This window comes from Rhinopithecus roxellana, chromosome 2, assembly GCF_007565055.1.
Source record: "Rhinopithecus roxellana isolate Shanxi Qingling chromosome 2, ASM756505v1, whole genome shotgun sequence".
NCBI lineage: Eukaryota > Metazoa > Chordata > Mammalia > Primates > Cercopithecidae > Rhinopithecus > Rhinopithecus roxellana.
Window position 1 is genome coordinate 47,720,879 of NC_044550.1, and position 7,561 is coordinate 47,728,439.

Genomic DNA, 7,561 nt, shown 5'->3' on the forward strand with positions numbered 1-7,561 from the left:
CTTTTTTTTTTCTTCCATTCATTTAGTCATTGTAAACAAACATTCTCTGAAAAGGAATTTGGAGGAAAGAGACTTTATTCCAGTGGACAGTTTGCAAACCAGGGAAACATGGCCTTTGGTGTAAAACAAAAGTGTGCTCCAGAGAACAGAGAGAGGGTTTGGATTTTATAACCAAAATTGCCACCCAGATTACTAATTAGGTCTGTTTATACAAATGAGGGATTCAAGCTAGCTTAGTTCTGATTGATTGACACAGCTGAGCTCCTACTGGTTGGTTCGGGTGAGTTTCGTAAATCCTGAAGTTCAATAGAGGTGTGAGTTTTCAGTGAACTCAGAGTATGTGTGTGACCTTTAGTAAGCAAATGGCCACTTGGCTCTGTTTAAAATTTGTTAGCCACATGGGATCCATCTTAAAGGATTGCCTCTTTCGGGTTCGCATTTATTCACATTATACCATAATGACAAATAATACTGTTTACCAAGCACACCACCCCAGGTGCCAGGAATACACTTGTGAACAAGATGGACAAGGTCCTACTCTCATGAAGCTTACTTTATAGGAGAGGGAAATAAACGTTAATAAGTAAACCAATAAACTAGGAATTCCAAATTAGGAAAAGTGCTGTGAAGGAAATAGATAACTTGCTGAGGGACAGAATAGTTGAGGGAGAAGTGACTACTTTAGATTGCAGGGGGAGGATGTCTTTTCTGATGAGGTCACATTTGTGCAGAGACCTAAGGACATGAAGCTGCCAGTCATTGAAAAAGCTGGGAAAAAACCATTCAAGGCAGGGAAGACTGTACGTTGAAAAAACAGATCTGAGGTAGGAAAGAAATAAGAATAATCAAGGAGGCCGGGCACAGTGGCTCACTCCTGTAATCCCATCACTTTGGGAGGCCAAGGCAAGTGGATTATCTGAGGTCAGGAGTTCAAGACCGGCCTGACCAACATGGTGAAATCATGTCTCTACTAAAAATACAAAAATTAGCCGAGCATGGTGGTAGCCGCCTGTAATCCCAGCTACTCAGGAGGCTGAGGCAGAAGAATCGCTTGAACCAGGGAGGCAGAGGTAGCAGTGAGCCGAAATCATGCCATTGCACTCCAGCCTGGGCGCCAGAGCAAGACTTTATCTCAAAAAAATGAAATAAAATAAAATAGCCAAGGAATAGAAAGGCCAATAAACTAAAGCATAGTAAACTAGAGGCATAATAATCTGTATTTAGGCCAGTATGGTGGACACTGCTGGCTGCTTCCCAATACCCATTAATTCTTTCTTCCACATTATGTGTAGAAATATGCCTAGTTTTAACTTCTACCTCCCTAATTCTCCCTGCAGCTAAAGGGGCCATGTGGCTCTTTCTGGTCAATGAAATGAAAGTGGAAGTCTACTGTGTGGGTCTTCCGGAATGGGTATTGTTTTCCTGGTAAAAAGGAATTAGCTCATTTCATAAGCACCATTTACCCTTTGCCATTTCGCCTCCTTCCTTTATTCCAGCTTGAAAGGAGGACATAATTCCTAGAGAAGGAGGAGCTATCCTGAGACCAATACTGACAAAAGCCACACAGTATGGATGGCACAGTAGGGTGCAAGAAGGAGCCTGTCTTTTATGACTTCCTCAAGTAGATGCACTGGCCCTGGACAGCTGGCTTCTGGACTAATCAAGAAAATAAATCCTATCATTATGATTGTGTTAATTTTATGTAAAAATCCTGACTCAAGACTTAAACATCTTACACACCATTCTGAGGAACTGGGATCTTATCCCAAGTGCAATGAGAAGTCATTAAAACTCCACCAAATTTTATTGTTCACAACATAGAGAAGTAGATGTTATAAACATTGAAACTGGATAAACAGCAGCATTCAAGTGGGCATTGTGTGGGATCAGGGTATTGGATTCTTCATACTTGCTTATTTTATTTTATTTATTTTAGATACAGAGTCTCGCTCTGTTGCCAAGGCTGGGGTGCAGTGGTGTGATCTTGGCTCACTGCAACCTCTGCCTCCCAGGTCCAGGCGATTCTCCTGCCTCAGCCTCCTGAGTAGCTGGGATTACAGACGCACACCACCACGCCTGGCTAATTTTTGTATTTTTAGTAGAGACAAGATTTCACTATGTTGGCCAGGCTGGTCTCGAACTCATGACCTCAAGTGATCCACCTGCCTCAAACTCCCAAAATGCTGGGATTACAGGCGTGACCACCACACCCAACTAATACTTGGTTCTATTACCGTCATCTCCCTCTTATTTCCCACAATTCACTGGGTCAGAAGTAGCCTCCTTCCCCCTCTCTCTTTCCTTTTGGAAAAAAACATTTTTTCATATCTTCTGTTTTTTCAGTTAAAGAAACCCTTCACACTCACCAGCCCTGCTTCTTGATAAGTTAATGCATGCAGAAGGATTTTTTAAAACCCCTTCTCACTTGACAAAGCCTGGCTTTCAAGATTAATCCTGTGCTGGAGACTCAAAAATCCCATTTGACAGTTGCTTCTTTGTTCCAATTCATATGTATTCTTCCCCTTAAGCATGGAAACCATTATTTCGATGGATGGAGTGCCTCAGGGCAATAAGACACTCAAATATAAAAACATCTAAAAATATTTCAAAAATATGCTCATGGTGGTTTTTTTTTATTTTGTCTATGTAGTTTGGGCACATTCACTTCTCTATGCCTGTTTCCTTACCTATAAAATGAGGAGATATGGTAATCAACATCATAGAGCTATGAGAATTAAAGAAGATAAATTTTATAAAATGTCTAAAAAAATTGTAATTATTATTTTTTTCAAGCATTTACAATGTGATACCTACAATTGGCTATATACTTTACACATATCACCACGTTTAGAGCTGACAATTACCCCCCGGAGGGCTGGTCTGATTGCCTCTACTTTAGAGATGAGGATTCAGACTTGGAGAAGTTAAATAACTTGCTCAACTTCACACAGCCTATCTAATAATTTCTAGAGTCAGATGTATTAGTTTTCTGTGGCTGCTATAACAAATTACCACAAATTAGTAGTTGAAAATAACAGAAATTTATTTTCTCACAGTTCTGGAGACTGGAAGTCCAAAATCAGTTTTGTTGTACCAAAATGAAAGTGTCTACTGGACCATGCTCTCGCTGGAGGCTCCAGTGGAGAATCCATTCTTTGTCTCTTAGAGCTTCTGGTGGCTGCTAACATTCCATGGCTTGTGGCCACATCAGTCCAATCTCTGCTTCTGTGGTCACATTGCCTTCCCCTTTCCTGTTTGAATCAAATTTCCTTCTCCCTGTCATTATTATTATTATTATTATTATTATTATTTGAGACAGAGTCTTTCTCTGTTGTACAAGCTGGAGTGCAGTGGCACGATCTCAGCTCACTGCAACCTCCACCTCCCAGGTTCAAGCAATTCCCCTGCCTCAGCCTCCCAAGTAACTGGGATTACAGGCATGCACCACCATGTCCAGCTAATTTTTGTATTTTTAATAGAGATAGGGTTTCACCATGTTGGCCAGACTGGTCTTGATCTCCTGACCTCAGCTGATCCACTTGCCTTGATGTCCCAAAGTACTGGTATTACAGGTATGAGCCACTGCTCCCAGCCTCTCCCACTCTTTTGTAAGGACACTTGTGATTTCATTTAGTGCCCACCAGGATAATCTCACCATCTCAAAATTCTTATCTACATCTGCAAAGACCCTTTTTTCATGTTAGGTAACATTTATGGGTTCCAAGGATTAAGACCTGATATCTTTCATTATTCAGTTTGCTACATAAGGAATCAAATGTAGGTCTATGAGACTACAAGCTCAAATTCCAACCATGCATTTGTCCACTTCATATTTATTAAATTCTGGATACGTAGAAGCACTGTGGCAGGTACTGTGGCTACGACGTGAAGCAAAACCAATCACCATTGGTTGATTTGGGCTGCCCTTATGAGCCAACAAGTTCACTGGAGAAATAGATATTGGTAAAAATAATCATGCAAATGAATGTCAAATTGCAACTATGATACATGTTACGATAGGAGGTACATGGTGCTGTAGGAATTTGGTCAAGTCTGGGAAAGCTCCACATACTAGGAATTACTTGAGATGAGATCTGAAGGAAGAATGGGGTCACTAGACATAAAACGAAGAACAAGCAAAAATCCTTATGTAGTCCTGCTAGCACAAGGTCTAACACATATAAGTGCTCATAAAATCAGTTTCCCTCTTCCCACTCTCCTCTCTTCCTTAAAGAATCTACTGGTGCAACTATAGTCTTATTGTAACAGACATAGAACTACTCCCACGGGGCTGTAGAACTACACAGGTTTCCCTAAGTGTCTTCCTAACTCATGCTCTGTGCTATAGTCCATGTAACATCTGTCTTCACAGGTCATAGTTCATCAGCGTAAATTTTGATAAATCTTTAATATACCTTGCTCCATCAAGACAGGAACCAAAAATTAAATACTTAGTTTATATATAAAAAAAAAAAAGCAAACATTTTGTCAATGTACCGTGTTCCAAAATGGGATTGAGACATTGTCAAGACATTAGAAAAATCCCAACAAACCATCCATTAACCGAACCTTTTTTTTTTTTTTTTTGAGACAGAGTCTTGCTCTGATGCCCAGGCTAGAGTGCAGTGGCACGATCTTGGCTCACGGCAACCTACACCTCCCTGGTTCAAGCAATTTCCCTGCCTCAGCCTCCCTAGTAGCTAGGATTATAGGCTTACGCTACCATGCCTGGCTAATTTTTTTGTATGTTTTGTAGGCATGGGTTTCTCCATGTTGGTCAGACTGGTCTCGAACTCCAGACCTCAGATGATCCACCCACCTCGGCCTCCCAAAATGCTGGAATTACAGGCGTGAGCCACCGCACCCAGCCAACATTTATTTTTTTTAAAAAGATCTTGTCAATTCTATCTCACATTGTTTATTAGGCAACAGAAATTGTTCAAAGACAGTCGTTGCAAATGTCACCATGTGTTACATGAAAGAAATTTCAGAAAATGTGCTTTTGCAGTTGAAAGTAAGTATTTTTGAAAGCTTTCATGGACTTTTTGTGTTTGTTTGTTTGTTTTAAGCCAGTCAAATTTAGCTGGGGGGAGGGTAGGGTTGTACACCAACTTTAGTGACACTAATGTTTATAAGTTCTGATAACTCACAACTGCTGGACCAGCCTAGCTGACATTTGCCATGTAAAGGAAATAAAATTATCTGATTTAACAGCTAGTTGAAAAACAAAATATGGAATAGTTTTCCTTTTTTGTTTTAGATCTTATTCAGTGTTATTTCTTAACCTTCTCAGATATTTCTTTTTTTTTTTTTTTTTTTTTTTTTTTTTTTTTTTTTTGAGACTGAGTCTCACTCTGTCACCCAGGCTGGATTGCAGAGGTGCAATTTCGGCTCACTGCAACCTCTCTCTCTCTCTCAGGTTCAAGTGATTCTCCTGCCTCAGGCTCCCAAGCAGCTGGGATTACGGGCATGTGCCACCACATCCGGCTAATTTTTGTATTTTTAGTAGAGACAGGGTTTCCCCGTGTTGGCCAGGTTTGTTTTGAACTACTGACCTCAAGTGATCTGCCTGCCTTGACCTCCCAAAGTACTGGGATTACAAGGGTAAGCCACCACACCCGGCCTAAATGTTCTATTTCTTAACCTGATAATGGGTACGTAAATGTCCATTTTATTATTCTGTAAATCATACATTGTTGTGTTTATGATTTATTTCACAATTTAAAAAAGATCACTCCACCTATTCCCCTTGCTCAAATTCCATGCTCATTAAAGAGCATTCTGGTGATGCTCTGACTCCTATTGTAACTGTGCCTCCAGTAAGGGAATGGATATTGGACCATTTGGCATGTATAATTCTTTTTTTTAGAGTAATAAACTGGTGTGAAAGTTTTATTTTAGAAAAAAATACTAATGAAACAATGAATGCTTAGTTCATTTAATGACTGCGTTCTTATAAATGAAATTAAATTGGTCTCTCAATATGTTCTCTTAGAGCCAATATATCTTCTGCAAGTAACCAAATTCATGCTCAGAATCAGGACTTTCTGGATGCTTCCATTTCATCCCATATTGCAGCTTCAATTTTTGAAATATCATATTCCCTCATCATATCCAATTCAAGTCACAGCTGTCTCTACTTCTAAGTTGCTTTCATTTGTTCTTGGTGAAACAAACATCAAATATTATTCCTTAAATATTAAAATTTGGACAGTCCCAGTATTTGGACAAGAGCTGAGGCTTCATTTTCACTTTCAGCTTATTAACAGGAACTTCTTGGCTAGGCTGTTGTGCTACTGGCTTCATATTCACATCAGCAGTGCTATATTCAGGAAGGGCATCTCGTAACTACAGCAAGTTATCATCCAGCCATTTCTCTAATTTGACCACTTGAATCTCCTGGATTCGAAGATTATAGAGTTCAAAGCAAATCTTAACACCTTGTCCTTTGATAATATTCCTAAGGATAAAAGTAGCCCCAAGTCCTTTTCCTGATCTCTGGATGCAAATCCCCAGAAACTGGCTGAGTTTTTTCACTGGCATATGAGTTAGCTATAGTAACACAAAGAATACTTCCAAAATAGAACTCTGGAATGTGGAGTACTTTTCTCCTTTCTAACATAACTTTTCTTCCTTTTTGAAATTTCAGAGGATTTGTTCTTCCCCCTTGGAGGAATGAATTAGGGACTCAAGAACTGCAAGCAACAGAGGCCAACCCCCAGCCTGGAGACTCTGGCCTGGGCTTCTTGCAACCCCATGCCCCACCACAATGCAGGCCACCATGCTAGCTTGCTCACGTTGAGACTACCAGTCTCCATGTTTTAAATTAGTCATTTTTCTTCCTTTTGGTGAGTTCTGTCAGGTTCCATAAGTAACCTCTCATCAATATTTATTGCTGGAGAAAGAACTAAACTGTGAGTTTGCATCAAACAAACACTACTGTGTATAGTAGCAGTGCTGCAAGAAGTAGGACAAGAGCTATCTGGACATTCATCCACAGAGAGTTTAATTGATTTGGTGGCTGGGAGATGAGGGCATTCCTTGTGATTGCTTCTGTTTATGCCAATGGAGACAAAGCAGTCAGCTGATGGTGAGGGAAGGAAAGGGAGTATAGACAGTTTGAGGAGAGAGGACAATGTGTGATATAGCCTCTTTTAGACAGTGGGAAAGGAAACATCGTGGGAAATTTCCTCCCAGGGAATATTTAATGATCCTTTGAGATTTGTGTATGTGAATTCAATCAGCATGGTTGAGGCCGTTTTTTGATTTGTTTCAGGAATGCTCAGCTTCGTGGTGCAAACACAAAGTAGAAGAGAGCGGGGTTTAACTAGGGGTTAGAGCATTGCTAGGAGAGTCCAATAGTGGGATCAAGCATCAGGAGAATGATTCTAATGAAGGGCCATGGGTTCTAAGCTGAATAAGGGGAGAAGGGAGGAACTGAGTCAGGTAATCTGTAGTGGAAAGTGGAAGTCAGTTGATTGGAAGACACTAGTCAAGCAGTTGCTCTAGTACACTCAAGTGAGTGGGCTGGAAGGCTAGTAAGGGAGGGGTGGGGTGTGAG

General features: G+C 40.4%; 1 pseudogene; it reads right to left on the reverse strand.

Moving 5' to 3' along the window:
- Positions 1 to 6,037: 6,037 nt before the first annotated feature.
- Positions 6,038 to 6,689, reverse strand: LOC104677959 (annotated as a pseudogene).
- Between the last annotated feature and the right edge of the window lie 872 nt (positions 6,690 to 7,561).